This window comes from Pristiophorus japonicus, chromosome 4, assembly GCF_044704955.1.
Source record: "Pristiophorus japonicus isolate sPriJap1 chromosome 4, sPriJap1.hap1, whole genome shotgun sequence".
In the NCBI taxonomy this organism is placed as follows: Eukaryota; Metazoa; Chordata; class Chondrichthyes; family Pristiophoridae; genus Pristiophorus; species Pristiophorus japonicus.
In genome coordinates, this window is record NC_091980.1 from 163,189,507 (window position 1) to 163,213,837 (window position 24,331).

Genomic DNA, 24,331 nt, shown 5'->3' on the forward strand with positions numbered 1-24,331 from the left:
CACTACAACTTTCGACATTTTGCCCACACTTCACCGAAATGGTCGCTGGCCGAAAAAGTCACTTAAAAAAAGTTGCACTCACCTGACCTTAAGTCGGAGCTACTCGTCAGTACTCGGCACTACAGACACCTTTTTGAAAGTTGGAGGATCTGTACTGAAAGGCCTCTTCAAGTGCTTGTGAGGAGAATCAATTTGTGAATGATTTTACAGGCCTTTTTGAACCTTGCCAATCATCTAATCACATTTGTATCTGTTGAGGACAAACTAAGGGCATTTATAGCGATTTATAGTGATGGGCCTCTAATTTCTCAACCTGTATTGGTCTCTAATCACATGCTGCAGACTGAAGATGGGAGAAAGTACATTGAAGAGCATTATGTGCCCAATCAAAGAGATAGCAGACTGCTGCAGAGTAGGAGACATTACACCCAACGCATTTACAGGGAAAAGTGATCATACCTGAACTTGTCCGATAACACGCGTGTTAGGAGGCTGCGCTTCCGAAAGGAGGTCATCAGTGAGATATGCCAGCTAAATAAGGGAGATCTGCAGCCTACCAGCACCAGCAGGACCGCACTGTCCGTTGAGGTCAAGGTTACTGCGGCGCTTTCCTTCTACGCATCGGGCTCCTTTCAGGCCTCAGCTGGCGACATTTGCGGTATCTCTCAGCACGCCCGCCACACACTGCTCCATTCGACAGGTGACTGAACCGTTTACACACGCAGGATGGACTTTATAAACTTCCCTATGACCAGGGAAGCACAGACTGAGAGGGCTTTGGGTTTCTCGCGAATAGCAAACTTCCCCAAGGTGCAGGGAGCAATAGACTGTAAACACATCGTCCTGCGATTACTTTTACAGAGGTGTTTCGGAAGTAAACAGGATTCCAGCCTCTGAATGTGCAACTCGTTGTCAACCACAAACAAATAATCATGACAGTAAATGTTAATTTTCCAGGCAACATCCATGATGCGCACATCTTGTGTGAGGGTACTGTCCCTGACCTGTTTTAGAGTCAGCCACAAGGTCACGGTTGGATGCTGGGGGATAAAGAACATGGCCTTGCCATCTGGCTCACGACCTCCCTGCGTAAGCCCCAGACGGAAGCCGAGAAGCGCGACAATGAAAGCCATATAGCTACATGCAATGTTGTCAAAAAGACAATTGGAGTGCTTAAGCAGTGCTTCAGATGCCTGGATCACTCAGGAGGTAACCTACAATACCACCCTGAGCAGGTCACTGAGTTTATTGTGGTGTGCTGCATGTTGCATTACCTAGCTATCAGGAGAGGACAACAATTGCCAGATGGGACCGCCGGTCCACCTCAGGAGAGAGGGGAGGTGGAAGAGGATGATGAGGAGGAGGATGACGAGGACCTCGGGGAGGACAATCAGCCTGGCGATGAACCCATGCCCCCACACCCCACCCCCCCCCCCCACAAGACTGGAAAAGCCCCGTGGTAGTTACACGGCTGCAAAACACTTGCGTCAGCAGCTCATAAATGAACACTTTGCGTGAACTTACATTGGTGACAGTTACAGTTGCATTACATTTCATCCTTGCCTGGCCTGGCCATGGCCATTGTTTCCAACCATTGTACTGATGTTTTACCTTATATTATTAGAAGACACTTCAGGACAATTGTAAAATTAAATATAAATATTTGATATTTAAGCACAAATCTGAAAATGTTTACAACAAACATATATAAAACCCGCCCGCCCCCCCACCCCCCACCAACCCCGAACATTCAACAATATGTTTAACATAACAATAACGTAACAGTGAACATTTATCAAAAATGTATTTTGAACAAGAGGTAGCAACAATATACAACACCCCTCTCTCCTTACCTGCGGCCATGCTTCCCTCCTGAACCTTGACCTTCCCTTCTAATAAGCCCCCGTTTCAATCCATGAGTCATGGGACCAAAACGTCTTGCAGCAGGGGACCTCAAGGCCTGCTGCTGTGGTGGGGGCGGGGGTGACGTCGGCAGAGTCTCCTCAGTGGCTGGAGGAAAAGACGTTTCGGAAGAAACATTTTCCGAGTCAGAAGGAAGTTCTTCGTCCTGACTCACATCTGTCCGGGTGGTTGGTGGGATGGCACCTTGGGGGGCCGCAAGGCATGGACAGCGTCGGTCGTTTGGCCCATTGCCACAACTATCCGCTCCATGCCCTCCATTATTAGTGCGGACATTGCGGCAATGTTTCCGGTCAACCACCAATCACGTGGAGGAGCTCTCGACCGATGTCGATGCTCTCCCTGGACAGTGCGACCATGTCCTTGTTAGGATCAGCCCATCGCAGCGCGTGCCTACCTCGCTGACTCAACCTCCGTGGGGTTGGCTTGGGCACTGTGCACCTTCAAGTGGCCTGCTGCAAGCCGCTGGGCCCCGGTACTTCATCTGTCCATGAAGACGTGGCCGCAGGTACAACAGATGACAATTGGTCATCTTCCTCCTCCTCAGTAGTCTCCTCTGGACCCGTGGTGATGACCACCTGCAATGGCACAGGCATTCGTGGAGGGGCCTCCCTTCGCACCTCGGGAGTCTCGGGACCTGCAAAACATAATTGAGGTTATTAGAACAGAAGGGTAGACATGAGAATGCTTGTGCTGCGCTGGCATATGTATGAGGAGCAACACTACTACAATAAATGTGAACGAGAGACGTTACATATGATTACATCATATGGTTGTACATCTATGGAATTCACTGCCCCAGAGAGCTGTGGAGGCTGGGGCATTGAATATATTTAAGGCGGAGATGGACAGATTTTTGAGTGATAAGGGACTAAAGGATTATGGGGAGCGGGCAGGGAAGTGGAGCTGAGTCCATGGTCAGATCAGCCATGATATTGAATGGCAGAGCAGGCTAGAGGGGCCAAATGGCCGACTCCTGCTCCTATTTCTGATGTTATGTTCTTAACCTGGGAGTACTACAGAAGGTGCATGCATAACATGGCATCATTATTATATTATAATGAAATGCCATTAAATGACTTTAAATTACCACTGGTTTACCACTGCTTTACACATTACTCACATGGTGCAACAACAGGACCTGCACCACCACGGGTGGCAGAGCGACTGTGGCTGCCCACTGGTGCTGCAGCACATTCCGCCAAGTCAGTCAGGGTCTGTATATCAGCAGGGCCTCCTCCGGTGCGCCTCTGCTCTGCCTGATTCTTGGATATCTTCCTCTGCAAACGTGACAAGAGCATGGCATAAGCTAATTGACTAGGCACTATTACGGAAAGACAACAGACGTTATATGCTAATACGGTTTATATCCACAATGGATGCATGGTTATAACATCGACATTCAGAGAAAATATTTGCACTTTCAAAAGGCTTTTGATAAGGTTCCACACAAGAGATTAGTGTGCAAAATTAAAGCACATGGTATTGGGGATAATGTATTGTCATGGATAGAGAACTGGTTGGCAGACAGGAAGCAAAGAGAAGGAATAAACGGGTCCTTTTCAGAATGGCAGGCACTGACTAGTGTGGTACCGCCAGGTTCAGTGCTGGGACCCCAGCTATTTACAATATACATTAATGATTTAGATGAAGGAATTAATTGTAATATCTCCAAGTTTGCAGATGACACTAAGCTGGGTGGCAGTGTGAGCTGTGAGGAGGATGCTAAGAGGCTGTAGGGTGACTTGGACAGGTTAGGTGAGTGGGCAAATGCATGGCAGATGCAGCATAATGTAGATAAATGTGAGGTTATCCACTTTGGTGGCAAAACATGAAGGCAGAATATTATCTGAATGGCGGCAGATTAAGAAAAGGGGAGGTGCAACGAGACCTGGGTGTCATGGTATATCAGTCATTGAAAGTTGGCTTGCAGGTACAGCAGGCAGTGAAGAAGTCAAATGGTATGTTGGCCTTCATAGTGAGAGGATTTGACTATAGTAGCAGGGAGGTCTTACTATCGTTGTACAGGGCCTTGGTGAGGCCACTCCTTGAATATTGTGTAGTTTTGGTCTCCTAATCTGAGGAAGGACATTCTTGCTATTGAGGGAGTGCAGCGAAGCCTCACCAGACTGATTCCCGGGATGGCAGGATTGACATATGAAGAAAGACTGGATTGACTAGACATATATTCACTGGAATTTAGAAGAATGAGAGGGGATCTCATAGAAACATATAAATTCTGACGGGATTGGACAGGTTAGATGCAGTAAGAATGTTCCCGATGTTGGGGAAATCCAGAACTAGGGGTCACAGTCTAAGGATAAGGAGTAAGCCATTTAGGACCAAGATGAGGAGAAACTTCTTCACTCAGAGAATTGTGAACCTGAGGAATTCTCGATCACAGAAAGTTGTTGAGGCCAGTTCGTTGGATTTATTCAAAAGGGAGTTCGATGTGGCCCTTACGGCTAAATGGATCAAGGGGTATGGAGAGAAAGCAGGAATGCGGTATTGAAGTTGCATGATCAGCCATGATCATATTGAATGGTGCTGCAGGCTCGAAGGGCCGAATGGCCTACTCCTGCACCTATTTTCTACGTTTCTATATTTCTAACCCGAGGCCCCGTCTGCTCTCTCAAGTGGACGTAAAAGATCCCATGGCACTGGTTCGAAGAAGAGCAGTGGAGTTATTCCCGGTGTCCTGGCCAATATTTATCCTTCAATAAACATAACAAAAACAGATTATCTGGTCATTATCACATTGCTGTTTGTGGGAGCTTGCTTGTTGGCAAGTTGGCTGCTGTGTTTCCCACATTACAGCAGTGCCACTCAAAAGGACTTGATTGACTGTAAAGGGATTTGAGACGTATGGTGGTCGTGAATGGCGCTATATAAATGCAAGTCTGTCTTTCTATAACACAAAATGGCATCCTCACTGACCTACACACCGACAGTCCCTGCATGTCACAAATAATTAACTGTGTGAAGTATTTTGAGTGAAGGTCCAGGCTTGGGCTGACAAGTAGCAGGCAACAGTCACACCATGTCACACAATGTCCATCTCCAATAGGAAAAGGCCCAATCAGATCCTCCTTATCTTTGAACAGCAGCACATCCCCAAGATCAACATCCTGGCAGTCAGCATTGACCAGAAGCTTACCGAGGGCAGCCATATTGACATCATAGCTACAAGAGCAGGGTAGAGGCTGGGTACTCTGCAAGGAGAGGCTCAAATCCTGACCCCTCGGAATGTCTCAACAACAACAACAACTTATATTTATATAGCAACTTTAATGTAGTAAAATGTATCAGGTCAGTTCACAGGAGTGTTATCAGACAAAATTTGACACCAAACCAGCCACATAAAGAGATACTATGGCAGATAGCCAAAAATTTGGTCAAAGAGGTAGGCTTTAAGGAGTGACTGACAGGATGAAAAACAGGTAGAGAGGCAGAGAGGTTTAGAGAGGAATTTCCAGAGCTTACTTACACCCAGATCGGCAACTCAGCTGTGGTGAAGTCTGGAGCTGAGTAGTTCTGGCAGAACTCAAACTGAGCATCAGTGAGAAGGTTATTGATGAGTATGGAAATACGTCAAAGTTACAGCAGGGAAATAGGCCATTTGGCCCAACCAGTCTGTGTTAGCCTTTACCCTCCACACGTGCAAACAGTCCTGACCACATTTATCCACCCTGTTCCCATATCCCTTTATCCCCTTTTCCTTCTTCCATCTATCCACTCTAATCCTGAATGTTGACACAGTTTTTGCTTCAGCCACTAACCTTGGGAGTGAATCCCACAGCCTCACCACTATCTGTGTGAAGAAGTCTCTCCTGCCCCCATCAAAATCTCTCACACTTAATCTTGTACCAATGGACTCCTGTTCTCGGCCCCTGAACTACTGGAAACAGTCTGCTTCTCTCTACCCTTTACTATCCTTCCAGAATTTTAAACACTTCTGTTATACCGTAATCTGTGCTGTTCTAATGAAAAAAATCCAATTAGTCAAGCCTTTCTTTGAGCTTCCTCATACCAGGCATCATACGAGTGAATCTCTGTTGTACCATCTCTGAAGCCTCGATACCTGTCGTATGTTGTCACCTAATGGCACTGTTGATGATTCCTTCCATCTGACGACTGGAAGGTGGTAATTGGCCAGGATAGATTATCCTCTTTTTTATGGAGAGGACATACCTGGGCAATCTTCCTGATTGTTGGGTAGATGCCAGTGTCCTAGCTGCACTGGAAGGACTTGGCTAGAGGGATAGCTAGCTCTGATGCACAGGTCTTCAGCACTACAGCCAATATGTTGTCTTTGCTTCACCCAGTGCTCTGAGATACTTCTTAATGTCACATGGAGTGAACCAAATTGGCTGGGCACTGGCATCTTTGATTATGGGGACCTCGGGAGGAGACCGAATAAGATCCATTCGGCACTGTCAACTGAAGATGGTTGCAAACACTTCAATCATCACTTACAGCGGTGCTGGGACCCACCAGTTGAGGTATTGGGATATTCAGGGAGTCTCCCCCTTGTGTTAGTTACCTGATTGTCCATCACCATTCTTGACTGGATGTGGTAGGGTTACAGAACGTTTCTCTTGTTGTTGTTTTGTATGAGGGGAAAGGCTTATAATGGGATGTCTAGTTTGGCTCTCCATTCCATGGCCTCCTGAGATGCCGAGGGGAGAAATGAGGTGTCTCTTCGCAACAGATCTCAATGGGCCGGCTGATGTGATGTGTTCCATGGTCTGGGACTCAGGGCCACAGTCAACTTCGGGTCATCCCTCACCTTCCCCGTGTGGAGCAGGTGCCCTGTGCAGATTGGGTCAAGTGCTGTCTACTTTCTGAGGGAGGTCGAAGCCAGGGACCTCTGCTGGTGGGTCAGTGATGATGTTTGGATCTTTATGTTGTATGCGTCCCACAATTCTGTGCTCTGATCCTTCAGTCTATAGCATGCCGCATTTGCTGTTTAATATGTAGGTAACGCTGTGTTATAGTGTAATATAGGTTCCACCTAGTGGATTGCTGCTCCATCTAGTGGACTACTGTGGTAGTACAACCTCTGCTGTTTACAACAAGAATAAAAGGAATGGAGCCATCCATTAACGAAAGTATCAGTGAGCACATTGTCGCATTAAAAAAGCTATCCATTCACTGTAATTTCAGAAACTTTCAGGACCGAGCATTGTGTGACCGCTTTCTTTGTGGGTTAAAAAATGAAGTGATCAGAAGAAAGTTGTTTACAACTCCTAACTTGACTTTTGATTTAACTTGTAAGACCGCTATGTTGATGGATACGGCAGACCAATATTCCTGAGAATTTCGTACCATTTCCAGTCGTCAGACAACCGAGGTGCATCACCTGCAGGTTAAAAGAAAAAGGCAGTTGGGCCCCAAGGCCTCAGCAACTGGCCAAGGTAACAATGCATTGAAGTCATGCTATCGGTGCCTGGGACAACACTTTGTTGGCCGGCGCAGATATAATGGTAAGTACTGCAGGGAATCGAAAATTGTTTTGAGAGGACGAGTCGGAGAGGAATTTTCATAGATTTTTTCCCCCTAAATTGGCCTGAGTTTTTAGCTGGATTTTGCCTCGCTCAGGAGATCCCATGGCTCCGGTTGAGGTGGAGTGTAGAATGTTTCATAGAAACATAGAAACATAGAAAATAGATGCAGGAGTAGGCCATTCGGCCCTTCGAGCCTGCACCACCATTCAATAAGATCATGGCTGATAATTCACCTCAGTACCCCTTTCCTGCTTTCTCTCCATACCCCTTGATCCCTTTAGTCGTCAGGGGCATATCTAACTCCCTCTTGAATATATCCAATGAACTGGCATCAACAACTCTCTGCGGTAGAGAATTCCACAGGTTAACAACTCTCTGAGTGAAGAAGTTTCTCCTCATCTCGGTCCTAAATGGCTTACCCCTTATCCTTAGACTGTGACACATGGCTCTGGACTTCCCCAACATCGGAAACATTGTTCCTGCATTTAAACTGTCCAGTCTCGTCAGAATTTTATATGATTCTATGGGATCCCCTCTCATTCTTCTAAACTCCAGTGAATATAGGCCCAGTCGATCCAATCTCTCCTCATATGTCAATCCTGCCATTCAGGGAATCAGTCTGGTGTACCTTCGCTGCACTCCCTCAATAGCAAGAACGTCCTTCCTCAGATTAGGAAACCAAAACTGAACACAATATTCCAGGTGAGGCCTCACCAATGCCCTGTACAACTGCAGTAAGAGCTCCCTGCTCCGATACTCAAATCCCCGAGCTATGAAGGCAAACATGTCACTTGCCTTTTTCACCGCCTGCTGTACCTGCATGCCAATCTTCAATGACTGATGTACCATGACACCCAGGTCTCGTTGCACCTCCCCTTTTCCTAATCTGCCGCCATTCAGATAATATTCTGCCTTCCTGTTTTTCCCACCAAAGTGGATAACATCACATTTATCCACATTACACTGCATCTGCCATGCATTTGCCCACTAACCTAACCTGTCCAAGCCACCCTGCAACCTCTTAGCATCCTCATCACAGTTCACACCGCCACCCAGCTCAGTGTCATCTGCAAACTTGGATATATTACACTCAATTCCTTCATCTAAATCATTGATCTATATTGTAAATAGCTGGGGTCCCAGCACTGAGCCCTGCGGCACCCCACTAGTCACTGCCTGCCAATCTGAGAAGGACCCTATTCTCTGCTTCCTGTCTGCCAACCAGTTCTTTATCCACATCAAAACATTGCCACCAATACCATGTGCTTTAATCTCTTGTGTGGGACCTTGTCAAAAGCCTTTTGAAAGTCCAAATACACCTCACCCACTGGTTCTCCCTTATCCACTCTACTCGTTACATCCTCAAAGAAATTCTGGAAGATTTGTCAAGCATGATTTCCCTTTCATAAATCCATGCTGACTTGGACCAATTGTGTCACTGCTTTCCAAATGAGCTGCTATTTCATCTTTAATAATTAATTCCAACATTTTCCCCACTACTGATGTCAGGCTAAACCGGTCTACAATTATCCGTTTTCTCTCTCCCTGCTTTTTTAAAAAGTGGTGTTACATTAGCTTCGCTCCAGTCCAGAGGAACTGATCCAGAGTCGATTGACTGTTGGAAAATGAGCACGAATGCATCCACTATTTCTAGGGCCACTTCCTTAAGTATTCTGGGATGCTGACTCTCAGGCCCTGGGGATTTATCGGCCTTCAATCTCATCAATTTCTCTAACACTGACTAATAAGAATTTCCTTCAGTTCTTCCTTCCTGCGAGAGTCTCAGTCCACTAGTATTTCCGGAAGATTATTTGTGTCTTCCTTCGTGAAGACAGAACCAAAGTATTTGTTCAATTGTTCTGCCATTTCTTTGTTCTCCATTATGAATTTGCCTGTTTCTGACTGCAAGGGATCTACGTTTGTCTTCACTAATCTTTTTCTCTTCACTTATCTATAGAAGCTTTTGCAGTCAGTTTTTATGTTCCCAGCAAGCTTCCTCTCAAGCACTATTATCCCCCTCCTAATTAAACGCTTTGTCCTCCTCTGCTGAAGTCTAAATTCAGTCCTCAGGTTTGCTGCTTTTTATGGCCAATTTATATGCCTCTTCCTTGGATTTAACACTATCCCTAATTTCCCTTATTAGCCACGGTTGAGCCACCTTCCCCATTTTATTTTTACTCCAGACAGGGATGTACAATTGTTGAAGTTCATCCATGTGATCTTTAAATGTTTGCCATTGCCTATCCACCATCAACCCTTTAAGTATCATTCGCCAGTCTATTCTAGCCAATTCACGTCTCATACCATCGAAGTTACCTTTCCTTAAGTTCAGGACCCTACTCTTTGAATTAACTGTGTCATTCTCCATCTTAACAAAGAATTCTACCATATTATGGTCACTCTTCCCCAAGGGGCCTCGCACAACAAGATTGCTAATTAGTCCTTTCTCATTACACATCACCCAGTCTAGGATGGCCAGAACTCTAGTTGGTTCCTCGACATATTGGTCTAGAAAAACATCCCTAATACACTCCAGGAAATCCTCCTCCACCATATTGCTCTCAGTTTTGTTCGCCCGATCTATATTAAAGTCGCCCATGCTAACTGCTGTACCTTTATTGCACGCATCCCTAATTTCTTGTTTGATGCTGTCCCCAACCTCACTACTACTGTTTTGTGGTCTATACACAACTCCCTTGAGCGTTTTCTGCCCTTTGGTATTCCACAGCTCTACCCATACAGATTCCACATCATCCAAGCTTCCTTACTATTGCTTACTATTGCGTTAATTTCCTCTTTAACCAGCAATGCTACCCCACCTCCTTTTCCTTTCTGTCTATTCTTCCTGAATACTGAATACTTCTGGTTGTTGAGTTCCCAGCCTTGGTCACCCTGGAGCCATGTCTCCATAATCCCAATTATATCATATTCATTATTAGCTGCCTGTGCAGTTAATTCATCCATCTTATTATGAATACTCCTCGCATTGAGGCACAGAGCCTTCAGGCTTGTCTTTTTAACACACTTTGTCCCTTTAGAATTTTGCTGTAATGTGGCCCTTTTTGATTTTTGCCTTGGGTTTCCCTGCCCTCTACTTTTACATTTCTTCTTTCTATCTTTTGCTTCTGTCCCCATTTTACTTCCCTCTGTCTCCCTGCATAGGTTCCCATCCCCCTGCCATATTAGTTTAACCCCTCCCCAACAGCACTAGTAAACACTCCCCCGAGGACCTTGGTTCCGGTCCTGCCCAGGTGCAGACCGTCCGGTTTGTATTGGTCCTACCTCCCCCTGAACCAGTTCCAATATCCCATGAATTTGAATCCCTCCCTCTTGCACCACTCCTCAAGCCACATATTCATCTTAGCTAACCTTCCAATCCTACTCTGACTAGCATGTGGCACTGGTTGCAATCCTGAGAGTACTACCTTTGAGGTCCTACTTTTTAATTTAACTCCGAGCTCCCTAAACTCAGCTTGTAGGACCTCATTTCATTTTTTACCTATGTCGTTGGTACCTATATATACCATGACAGCTGGCTGTTCACCCTCCCCCTCCAGAATGCGCTGCAGCCGCTCCAAGACATCCTTGACCCTTGCACCAGGGAGGCAACATATCATCCTGGAGTCTCGTTTGCGACTGCAGAAATGCCTATTTATTCTCCTTACAAAAAATCCCTGATCATTATAGCACTTCCACTCTTTTTCCTGCCCTTCCTTCCACTGCTCTTCCTGATGGTCACCCGTTCTCTATCTGCCTGTGTAACCTTTACCTGCAGTGTGACTGTTATATATGTGGACTTTGAGTCATCTGCAGCTGTGCAGCTGCAGGTATGTTTGACATGCCCTGTATGTTACGATTCGAAAACAACATCACTTTGTTCACAGTACTTGTAGCAGCAATTGTGTGCTGAGAGATTTGCTTAGTATTGTCACTGGTGGCAATGAATGCCTGGGCTATCGCTATGGCCTTACTCAAGGTAGGTATCTCTACAGTCAAAAGTTTGCAAAGTATAGTTTCGTGGCCAATGCCAAGAACGAAAAAGTCTCTGAGCATGTGCTCCAAATGTCCTTCAAATTCGCAATGTCCTGCAAGGCATCTTAGCTCGGCGACATAACTCACCATATCCTGGCCTTCAGACCTTTTGTAGGTGTTGAACTGGTACCTCACCATCAGAATGCTTTCCTTCAGGTTCAAATGCTCTCGGACCAGAGTGTACAAATCGTCGTACGATTTTTCCAAGGGTTTCGCTGGAGTGAGCAGATTCTTCATGAGACCATACATTGGTGCCCCACAGATGGTGAGGATGATCGCCCTTCATTTGGCAGCGCTCTCTTCCCCATCTAACTCATTGGCCTCGAAGTATTGGTTGAGTCGCTCCACAAAAGTTTCCCAATCATCTCCCTCCGAAAGTTTCTCCAGGATACCCACTGTTCTCTGCATCTTTGGGTTCGCTATCTGTATCTCATCACCAGTTGTTGTGTATGGAGAAAGATTCAGACTGAACACTGTGAGCTCAAAGTAAAATGTGTCCTTAGTCTTTTATTACAGATCTCCAGAGTGCCTCTCCAACCTGTGAAGCCTCCTTAAATACCTGTGCTCCCAAAGGATTATGGGATCCCTTGGGACTCCAGGGGATGAGCCCTCTGGTAGCTATACAGAGTAAATACAAGTCTACACATATAACAGTGACCAACTCACTAAACATGCTATTCACGACATCCTCAGCATCGCGGATGCTCCAGAGTGAATCCATGCACAGCTCCAGTGCCGCAATGCGATCTGTCAGGAGCTGCAGCTGGATGCACTTCCCACACATGTCGTCATCAGGGATACTGGGAGCGTCCCTGACTTCCCACATTGCACAGGATGAGCATGACATGGGTCTGGGCTCTCCTGCCATGACTCAACCCTTAAATTACTTAATTAGGAAGGCGTGGATATTACATACGTAGATGGACTTCACGAAATTAAACTATTCCTTAAAACCAATGGGAATGTGCCTCAGTATCAGGTCGAAGATAATGACCAGTAGATCCGCCACTGCCATGGCCAACAGGTAACGAGAGACACATTTGGAGAGACCGCAGTTTCCCTGGGACAGGATCACAATCGTCACCACGAGGAAAGCAAATGAATAGGGACATTATATATCAGGCTGGCGCAAGAGCAGCAGTTTGCTGGAATTCAGGGTGAAATATGCAACACATTAGTGACATTCACTGATATAATCTAATTCTATTACCTGTGGAACTAAATATAGGGTTTATGGTGAGAATAATTGGGAATACATCGTGGAATCAATAAATGAAATGGAAATAAATACAACATGAATGTGACGGAAGTTTAATCAATGGGAAATTAAATGACAGATTCACCTTTAGCCCAGCGGACAAAAGCAGGGCCCGAGGTCCCTCGGACACAAACTGTTAGGTATGGAGAAAGAGTCAGACTGAACTCTGTGAACTCAAAGTAAAGTCCTTAGTCTTTTATTGCAGGTCTGCAGAGTGCCTCTCCAACCTGTGAGGCCTCCTTAAATACCTGTGCTCCCAAGGGATTATGGGATCCCTTGGGACAGCAGGGGCTGAGCCCCTTGGTGGCTGTAAAGAGTAAATACGCGTTTACATAAAAAACAACACTTCCCCCCCCGCCCTCGCAAAAGTTAACAGTGTAACTATTTACAATGTGAGTCGATCTGGGGCCCTTCTTGCCCTAGTTGATCATCTCGGTTTGAAAGCTGGTGTCATTGGTTCATTTGTTGGGCCCTTGCTGGGCTGCTGTGCAGCTGACCTTGCTGGTCTGCCTGGTGTATTGGAACCTGCTGGGCTGCTGTGGATGATGGGTTCTGCTTCGTGGTCAACCGTGGTGCCAGTTGCCATTGGTGTGTATCTTGGGGGTTCAAAAAAGGTAGCGTCCAAGGTGGGTTGCTCAGGATAGTCCGTGAATCTGAGTTTGATTTGGTCCAAGTGTTTCTGGTGAATGAGTCCATTTGAAAGTTTGACCCGAAACACCCTGCTCCCCTCTTTGGCGATGACAGTGCCAGGAAGCCACTTGGGACCTTGACCATAATTCAATATAAATACAGAATCATTGATTTCAATCTCGCGTGACACATTTGCGCTATCATGGTATGTACTTTGTTGAAGTCACCTGCTCTCTACCTGTTCATGTAGATCAGGGTGAACTAACGAGAGCCTTGTCTTAAATGCTCTTTTCATGAGCAGCTCAGTAGGTGGGATCCCAGTGAGCGAATGGGGTTTCGTGCGGTAGCTAAGCAGGACTCGGGATAGGCGAGTCTGCAGTGAGCCGTCAGTCACCCTCTTCAAGCCTTGCTTGATGGTTTGCACTGCTCTCTCTGCCTGATCATTGGACGCTGGTTTAAACGGGGCAGATGTGACATGTTTGATCCGTTATGGATCATAAATTCTTGGAACTCAGCACTGGTAAAACGTGGCCTGTTGTCGCTCACCAGGACATTGACATTATCTCACATTCAATCCACTTGGAGTATGCATCTACAACCACAAGGAATATTTTAGACAAGAACGGGCCTGCATAATCGATGTACCCTAGACCACGGTTTGGAGGGCCAAGACCATAAACTTAGTGGCACCTACCTGGGTACATTGGTTAACTGCGAGCAAGTATTACACCTGTAAACGCAGGACTCGAAGTCCACATCGATACCGGGCCACCACACGTGGGGTCTGGCTATCGCTTTCATCATTACAATGCCTGGGTGGTTACTGTGGAGGTCATTGATGAAGCTATCTCTGCCCTTCTTGGAAACCACTGCACGATTGCCCCACAGAAGGCAGTCTGTCTGTATTGATGACGAGGTAATGAACAACTGCATGAAAATGCAAAGAACAGTCGGTATCCTGGAGAAGTTATCAGAAGGAGACGATTGGGAGGCCTTTGTGGAGAGACTCAACCAATACTTCGTGGCCAATGAGCTGGACGGGGATGAGAACGCTACCAAACGAAGGGCGATCCTCCTAACTGTCTGTGGGGCAACAACCTATGGCCTCATGAAGAATCTCCTGGATCCAGCAAAACCAACAGAGAAATCTACGAAGAATTGTGTATGCTGGTCCGGGAGCACCTAAATCCTAAGGAAAACATTTGATGGCGAGATATTAGTTCTACACGTGTCAACGATCGGAGTGCCAGGAAGTGGCGAGCTATGTCGCCGAACTAAGCCACATCGTAGAACATTGTGAGTTTGAGGGATTCCTAGAACAAATGCTCAGAGACTTTTTTGTACTGGGCATTGGACCTGAGACAATTCTTCGCAAACTGTTGACTGTAGAAACTCTGAATCTAAGTAAAGCTACAGGCATTTATGTCCTCAAGTGACAACACCAAGCAGATTTCGCAGAGTAAAGAATTTTCGGCCAGTACTGTGCATAAAATAACGTCGGTTTCGAGCAGAAATGTACATGGCAAAACGTACACGCCGACTGCTGCTGCCTGAGCTCAGTTGACCCAGAGTCCGCCATCAATCGTTAATGCGAGGCTGGCGTTGTGGAGGTGATCATCGGCCCCATCAATGCCGCTTCAAGCTCTATGTGTGCAACGGTTGCAGAACAATGGAACACCTCTAGAGAATGTGCAGGCGAGCTGCAAACCCTGCAAACCACCACGTTGCAGAGGAAGATCGATCTACTGTGGATCAGGCTGAATTGGAGTCTTGTACCAAGGAGGCAGAAGTGTACGGGGTACACACATTCACGAGGAAATGTCCACCAATAATGTTGAAATTTGAACTGAACGATATTCCAGCATCTATGGAACTGCACACGGGTGCAAGTCAATCCATAATGTGGCAAAAAGGCACACAGGCTCAAGCTCAGCCCCAATCACACCAAACTAAGGACTTACACCAAGAACTCTTCCCTGTAATTGGCAGTGCAGAAGTCAAAGTCTCTTATGACGGAGCAGTACACAATCTCCCGCTATGGACAGTGCCAGGGGATGGTCCCACATTGTTTGGTAGAAGCTGGCTGGCAAAAATCCACTGGAACTGGGACGACATCCGAGCGCTTTCGTCTGTCGACGACGACTCATGTGCCCAGGTTCTGAGCAAATTCCCATCATTGTTCAAGCCAGGTATTGGAAGCTTCTTGGGGGCGAAAGTGCAGATCCATTTGGTGCCCAGTACGCAGCTCATCCACCACAAGGCGTGGTCCGTACCGTACATGATGCGTGAAAAAGTGAAAATTGAGCTGGACAGGCTACAGCGAGAAGGCATCATAATGCCAGTGGAATTCAACGACTGGGCTAGTCCGATTGTCCCGGTACTTAAAGAGGACGGCACGGTTAGAATTTGTGGGAACTATAAAGTAACGATTAACCGTTTTTTGCTGCAGGAACAGTACCCGCTACCCAAGGCAGACGACCTATCTGTGACCCTGGCTGTAGGGAAGACGTTCACCAAGCAAGACCTGACCTTGGCCTGCATGACACAGAAGCTGGAGGAGTCTTCGAAAGGCCTCACCTGCATCAACACACACAAAGGTCTGTTCATCTATAACCGGTGCCCGCCATTCAATAAGATCATGGCTGCTCTCTCCATACTCCTTGAATCCTTCAGCCGTAAAGGCCATATCTAACTCCCTCTTGAATATATCTAACGAACTGGCATCAACAACTTTCAGCGGGAGAGAATTCCACAGGTTAACAACTCTCTGAGTGAAGAAGTTTCTCCTCATTTCGGTCCTAAATGGCTTACCCCTTATCCTTAGACTGTGACCCCTGGTTCTGGACTTCCCCAGTGTTGGGAACATTCTTCCTGCCTCTAAACTGTCCAATCCCATCAGAATTTTAGATGTTTCTATGAGATCCCCTATCATTCTTCTAAACTCCAGTGAATACAGGCCCAGTCGATCCAGTCTCTCCTCATATGTCAGTCCTGCCATCCCAGGAATCAGTCTGGTGAACCTTCGCTGTACTCCCTCAATAGCAAGAACATCCTTCCTCAGATTAGGTGACCAAAACTGAACACAATATTCCAGGTGAGGCCTCACCAAGGTCTTGTACACCTGCAGTAAGACCTCCCTGCTCCCATAATCAAATCCCTTAGCTATGAAGGCAAACATGCTATTTGCCTTCTTCACAGTGTGCTGCACCTGCATGCCAACTTTCAATGACTGATGTACCATGACACCCAGGTCTCATTGCACCTCCCTTTTTCCTAACATGTAGCCATTCAGATAATATTCTGCCTTCCTGTTTTGCCACCAAAGTGGGTAACCTCACATTTATCTATATTATACTGCATCTGCCATGCATTTGCTCACTCACTTAACCTGTCCAAATCACCCTGCAGCCTCTTCGCATCCTCCTCACAGCTCATACCGCCACCCAACTTAGTGTCATCTGCAAACTTGGAGATATTACACTCAATTCCTTCATCTAAAGGAGCAAGAAGATTCTTCATGAGGCCATAGGTTGTTGCCGCACAGACGCTGAGGAGACTCGCTCTTTGTTTGGCAACATTCACACTCACTTCCAGCTCATTGGCCATGAAGTATTGTCGAGTCGCTCCACGAAGGCCTCCCAATCATCCCCTTCTGAGAATTTCTCCAGGATACCAACAGTTCTCTGTATTTTCGCATGATGGTTCGTTATCTCGTCGCCAGTTGTTATGTCCAGAATAAAGTAATGTGATTGAGTACTGTAGACATGAGTAAGTGTGACCTTAGTCTCTTTATTCTAACTCCAGAGTGCTGGTACAGCATGGGAGGCCTGCTTATATACAGTGCTCCCAAGGGATGCTGGAATCCCTTGGGACTCCAATAGATACGCCCTCTGGTGGCAGTAGAATGCTGGTTACACAGGATTGCATACATAACAAAAACGACGTTACTTTGCGTACAGTACTTGCCGATGCATCCTTATGCTGCAAAATTTGTTTGGTGTTATCGCTGGTGGACATAAATGCCTCGGCTATCGTTATGGCTTTGCTCAGGTTCGGTGTTTCAACAGTCAATAGTTTGCGAAGGATAACCTCATGGCCAATGCTGAGCACAAAGATGTCTCTTAGCATTTGCTCCAGGAATCCACCGAATTCGCAATGTCCTGCAAGGTGCCTTAGTTCGGCTACATAGCTCACCACTTCCTGACCTTCAGACCATTGACATGTATAAAATCGATACCTTGCCATCAGAACACTCTCCGTCGGATTTAGGTGCTCCCGGACCAGTGTATACAGTTCTTCATACGATTTGGTTGTTGGTTTCACCGGACCAAGAAGATTCTTCATGAGGCCACAGGTTGTTGCCCCACAGACGGTGAGGAGGATCGCCCTTTGTTTGGCAGCATTCTCATTCCCTTTCAGCTCGTTGGCCATGAAGTATTGGTCAAGTTGCTCCACGAAGGCTTCCCAATTGTCTCCTTCTGAGAATTTCTCCAGGATACCAACAGTTCTCTGCATTTTCGAGTGGCAGTTCGTTATCTATTACTCGTCACCAGTTGTTATATCTCATACAAAGCAATGTGACTGAGTACTGTAGACTTGAGAAAGTGTGACCTTAGTCTCTTTATTCTGACTCCAGAATGCTGGCACAGCATGGGAGGCCTGCTTATATGCAGTGCTCCCAAGGGACGCTGAGATCCCTTGGGACTCCAACAGATACGCCCTCTGATGGTTGTAGAACGCTGGTTACAAGGTGCTGCATACATAACAGAGGCCCTGGAGCGGGTAACCAGGAGCACTGGTGGCAGAAGGCTCCCAGTGGTACCGGAGCGCGGCATAGAAACATAGAAACATAGAAAATAGGTGCAGGATTTGGCCATTTGGCACTTCGAGCCTGCACCACCATTCAATAAGATCATGGCTGATCATTCCCTCAGTACCGCTTTCCTGCTTTCTCTCCATACCTCTTGATCCCCTTAGCCGTAAGGGCCATATCTAACTCCCTCTTGAATATATCCAATGAACTGGCATCAACAACTCTCTGCGGCAGGGAATTCCACAGGTTGACAGCTCTCTGAGTGAAGAAGTTTCTCCTCATCTCAGTCCTAAATGGCCTACCCCTTATCCTAAGACTGTGTCCACTGCTTCTGGACTTCCCCAACATCGGGAACATTCTGCCCGCATCTAACCTTTCCCGTCCCATCAGAATCTTATATGATTCTGTGAGATCTCCTCTCATCCTTCTAAACTCCAATGTATAAAGGCCCAGTTGATTCAGTCTCTCCTCATATGTCAGTCCAGCCATCCCAGGAATCAGTCTGGTGAACCTTCACTGCACTCCCTCAATAGCAAGAACGTCCTTCCTCTAGTCATAGACTGTCTGCATTAATCTCAGTAGTGAATTGTAGTAGTGACAGGCACGACTACATTAAACATGGTTAAAATCTTCATTTTTAAGTTGAGTTTCACAAGGCCCACTACAACTGCAGTAAGACCTCCCTGATCCTATACTCAAATCCCCTAGCTATGAAGGCCAACATACCATTTGCCTTCTTCACTGCCTGCTGCACCTGTATGCCAACTTTCAATGACTGATGAACCATGACACCCAGGTCTCGTTGCACATCCCCTTTTCTGAATCTGCCACCATTCAGATAATATTCTGTCTTCGCGTTTTTGCCCCCAAAGTGGATAACCTCACATTTATCCACATTATACTGCATCTGCTCTGCATTTGCCCACTCACCTAACCTGTCCAAATCACCCTGCAGTCTCTTAGCGTCCACCTCACAGCTCACACCACCACCCAGTTTAATGTCATCTGCAAACTTGTTGGAGATATTACACTCAATTCCTTCATCTAAATCATTGGTGTATATTCTAAAGAGCTGGGGTCCCAGCATTGAGCCCTGCGGCACTCTACTATACATTGCCTGCCATTCTGAAAAGGACCCATTTGTCCCGACTCTCTGCTTCCTGTCTGCCAACCAGTTCTCTATCCACGTCAGTATATTACCCCCAATACCATGTGCTTTAATTTTGCACACCAATCTCTTGTGTGGGACCTTGTCAAAAGCTTTTTGAAAGACCAAATACACCACATCCACTGGTTCTTCCTTGCCCACTCTACTAGTTACATCCTCAAAAAATTCCAGAAGATTTGCCAAGCATGATTTCCCCTTCATAAATCCATGCTGACTTGGACCGATCCTGTCACTTTTTTCCAAAAGCGCTGCTATTTCATCCTTAATAATTGATTTCAACATTTTCCCCACTACTGATGTCAGGCTAACTGGTTGATAATTATCCGTTTTCTCTCTCCCTCCCTTTTTAAAAAGTGGTGTTACATTAGCTACCCTCCAGTCCATAGGAACTGATCCAGAGTCGATAGACTGTTGGAAAATGATCACCAATGCATCCACTATTTCAAGGGCCATTTCCTTGTACTCTGAGATGCAGACCATCAGGCCCCGGAGATTTATCGGCCTTCAATCTCATCAATTTCCCAACATAATTTCCAGCCTAATAAGGATATACTTCAGTTGCTCCTTCTCACTAGACCCTCAGTCCCCTAGTACTTCAAGAAGGTTATTTGTGTCTTCCTTCGTGAAGACAGAACCAAAGTACTTGTTCAATTGGTTTGCCATTTCTTTGTTCCCCATTATAAATTCATCTGAATCCGACTGCACCCGAAGGTGCCGCACCCCCATTGCCAACTACACGAGAGCCAGGAGCAATATCTTGCTTCTGGCTCGGAGCACGTTCCCACCTTGGGACCGTCTTCTCCCGTATCCATCCAAGCAGCGGTTCGGCCATCATCCCCCCCTCCCCCCTGCCGCCCCCCGTCCAATTAAGCACCTCGGCCAGGTGGCTTGGAGTCAGGAGGGGAAGGGGTAGAGGTGGGGAGGAGAAGCGGTGCGGGGTGGGGGGCAGGGAAAGGGTTCTTTTTTACAGAAATACTGATGATTTCAGACAAATCAGTTTAAATGCTTTTTATTTAACAAAACCTTGTTGCGCATTGGCTCAGATAGTTGCACCGTTACACGCTGATGATTCCTTAACATCCAAGCGTATAATTACACTTAACTTCAATCAACTTCAACTTTAACTGTCACCAAGGTGATGCACACCATTGATGTATGACCTGCACACCCAGCAGTGTGTCAGCCTTGTAAAGAAAGCAACATTCTTTCAGGCAATGCGCTCATTGATGAGCTCCTGACGTAAGGCTCTGACAGCTATCATGCCACCATGGGCCCTTTCATGTGGTCTTCAGCATCAGCCTGATTGTCTGGGCCAATGTCAGAATCTGCCTCCTCGCCCTCCTCTTCCTCTCTCTGGTGAGGTGGACTGTCAGACTCATCAGGCAATTCTTGTCCCCTCCTGATAGCTAAGTTGTGCAGCATGAAGCACACCACCACGAATTGAGCTACCTGCTCAAGGTGGTATGGGAGGTTGCCTCCTGAGTCGTCCAGGCATCTAAAGCGCTGCTTAAGCACTCCAATGGTTTTCTCCATGATATTGCGAGTGGCTCTGTGGCTCTCATAGTATCGCAACTTGGCTTCGGTGTGGGTGTCACACAGGGGCTCATCAGCCAGGTGGCAAGGCCATATCCTTTGTCACCAAGCATTCAGCATTGATCTGGTGGCTCATTGATAAACAACTCACGCAGGATGAGAGCATCATGGATGCTGCCCAGAAATTTAGCATTCACTGCCATTATAATTTGTTGGTGGTCGACAACGAGTTGGACATTCAGGGAGTGGAATCCCTTGCGGTTCCTGAAATCCTCTGCATCCTGAAAAGGTGCCCGCATCACGATGTGCGTACAGTCTATTGCTCCCTGCACCTTGGGGAAGTTTACAATTGTGGAGAATCCTAGAGCCCTCTTAGTCTGAGCCTCCCTGGTCATAGGGAAGCTGATCAAGTCCCTCCTGTGTGTGTACAGGGCTTCAGTGACCTGTCTAATGCAGCAATGCGTGGCATGCTGAGACAGACCGCAAATGTCGCCAGCTGAGGCCTGAAAAGAACCCGACGTGTAGAACGACAGTGCCACGGTAACTTTGACCTCGACGGGCAGTGCAGTATTGATGGTGTTGACAGGCTGCAGATCTCCCCTTATGAGCTGGCATACCTCAGTGATAACCTCTTTGTGGAAATGCAGTCTCTGAAGGCAGGTGGTGTTGGGAATGTCGAGGTAAGACTGTTTGTCCTTGTACTTGCGGGAGGTGTAACGTCTTGTCCTCCTCATCAGTCTGGTCCGTCTTACATTGGGCACATAATGTTGTGGAGCATACCTTCGGCCATCTCGAGTCTGCAGCATGTAATTAGTCATCAAGAGAGGGTGAGAAAGGACAGGCCCCATTACAATAGCTCTCTGTTTTCCACCAATTAGTCACAAAGAATGAATGTCCCGACAAAGACACCTCTTAAATTCCAATCGATCACAGTACGGTCAAGATGTTTGTACAGATATTCACATCATCTCCAAAGACCTCCAGAGTACATCCGAACTCCCCCGAGGTTGAAGCAGAACAGCCTTTTAAAGAATGCGACATGTGATGTAGAACATAGTATCCATAATGCTGTGATTAGTTCCGGTTAGTTCCACTTTTTCTGGGCGTTTTTTTGGGCGAGCGATATTGTGGGCGATATGTGTGCGAGGTGGTGAAAGTGACGCTGGGTGATCTCATGGCCGTTAGTTTCAGCAAATGTGATCCTTACAACAAAAAAAGTGGGCGGGCGGTATTATTGTATCTCGGCGTTAATTCCACGTGGAAACTAACGCTGGGCGATATTATGGGCGTTGATTTCACCCATTCTGATGATTCCGCCCATAAAAAGTGGGCGGGCGGTATTATTTTTTCCTGGCATTATGCACATGGGGAAAGTAACACTTGGTGATAAGTTTCTGAAACGTGCCCATCAGTTTCCGTTTTATGGCTAAATGGGCGATATATAGACGTTATACATCATTTCAACGGTAAAATAGACATTAAGTGGGCGTTAAGCATGCAAAACAAGTGGAAAATCTAGCCCCATGTCCCTTAGTTTTAGTTTCCCTGATGAGTGGAAATATCCTCTCTGCATCCACCTTGTTGAGCCCCCTCATTATCTGATAAGTTTCACTAATATCACCTCTCATTCTTCTGAACTCCAATGTGTATAGGCCCAACATACTCAACCTATCCTCATAAGTCAACCCCCGCATCTCCGGATTCAACCTAGTGAACCTTCTCTGAACAGCCTCCAATGCAAGTATATCCTTCTTTAAATACGGAAACCAAAACTGTACGCAGTACTCCAGGTATGGCCTCACCAAGCCCTGTACAGTTGTAGCAGGACTTCTCTGCATTTATATTCTACCCACTTAAAATAAAAGCCAACATTCCATTTGCCTTCCTGATTACTTGCTGTACCTGCATAGTAACTTTTTGTGTTTCATGCACAATGACCCCCAGGTCTCTCGGTACTGCAGCACTTTGCAATTTTTCTCCATTTAAATTATAATTTGCTTTTCTATTATTTGTGCCAAAGTGGATAACCTCATATTTTCCCAGATTATACTCCATCTGCCAATTTTTTGCCCAGTCACTTAGCCTGTCTATGTCCTTTTGCAGATTGTTTGTGTCCTCCTCACAATTTGCTTTCCCACCCATCTATGAATCATCAGCAAACTTGGCTCCATTATACTCGGTCCCTTCAGAGAGCAGTCATCGCATTATAGGCAGTCCCTCGAAAGCGAGGAAGACTTGCTTCCACTCTAAATGTGAGTTCTCAGGTGACTGTACAGCCCAATATGGGAATTACAGTCTCTGTCACAGAAGAGACAGACAGTCATTGAAGGAAAGGGTGGGTGCGGAGTCTGGTTTGCCACACGCTCCTTCCGCTGCCTGTGCTTGTTTTCTGCATGCTCTCGGCGACAAGACTCAATGTGCTTAGCGCCCTCCCAGATGCTCTTCCTCCACACAGTGCGGTCTTTATCCAGGGATTCTGTTGTGTATGCAATAACTGTTAGACTGAGTACTGTTTAACTCCAAGAGGTATGACCTTGGCTCTGCTTTATTAAGGCCGAAAGTGACTAATATACGAAATGGCTGGCCTTTTATACTTGGGCTGCACACACGGTGCGTGCAGCCCAATGGCCTCCAACAGTGATGCCATCTAGTGGCTAGTGATCCCAAAAGTACATACATGACAATACCACCCCCCTCTGAGATAGTAACACAGTCTTGTACAAATTGCGACGGTCCGGTGTTTTACGCTCCCGGGTTGGCCGTCTCAGTTCAACGCCAGCTTTGGGTGTGTGTTCAGTGTCTGTTGTGACTGGTGGCTGGGTGGCTGACCTGATGGGAGTGGTAGTGGCCATGTCAGGGATTGAAAGTCCCGATTCACTGATGACCACTGAGTCCTCTGATGACTGGGAGTAGGTTGGTTGGTCGTCGATTATCTCTCCCTCCGACTGTTCTGGTTCGTCTGTGTGCCACAGCTTTGTCTGATCCATATGTTTCCTGCAGGTTCGCCCATTTTTGAGCTTGATAATAAATACTCTGTTGCCCTCCTTGGCCATGACAGTACTAGTGATCCACTTGGGACCCTGACCATAATTCAGAAGATATAAAGGATCATTTACAGAAATATCACGTGGCACAGCAATGCGATCTTGATACCATTGCTGACTTTGTCTTCCATATTCAACATGATTATTCAAGTCAGGATGTACAAGAGATAGCTTTGTCTTAAGACCTCTCTTCATCATTAGTTCAGCAGGCGAAACCCCCGATAAGCGTGTGTGGTCTTGTCTTGTAACTACGCAGTATGCATGACAGGCGGGTCTGCAGTGACCCTTGGGTTACTCGCTTCATACTCTGCTTTATGATTTGGACGGCACGTTCTGCTTGCCCACTGGATGCAGGTTTGGATGATGCAGACCTTACATGTTTGATACCATTGAGTTTCATGAACTCTTGAAGCTCCTGACTGGTGA

The 24,331-nt window shown here is 46.5% G+C and overlaps 1 protein-coding gene across 1 annotated transcript in view; it reads right to left on the bottom strand.

Moving 5' to 3' along the window:
* Positions 1-3,096: 3,096 nt before the first annotated feature.
* The window catches only part of LOC139263147 (intelectin-1b-like), a 393,914-nt gene continuing 372,679 nt past the window's right edge, over positions 3,097-24,331 (bottom strand). The window contains exon 13 of the mRNA XM_070878771.1: positions 3,097-3,200. The gene's annotated coding sequence lies outside the window, so the exon portion shown is untranslated. The remainder of the gene's footprint in view (positions 3,201-24,331) is intronic.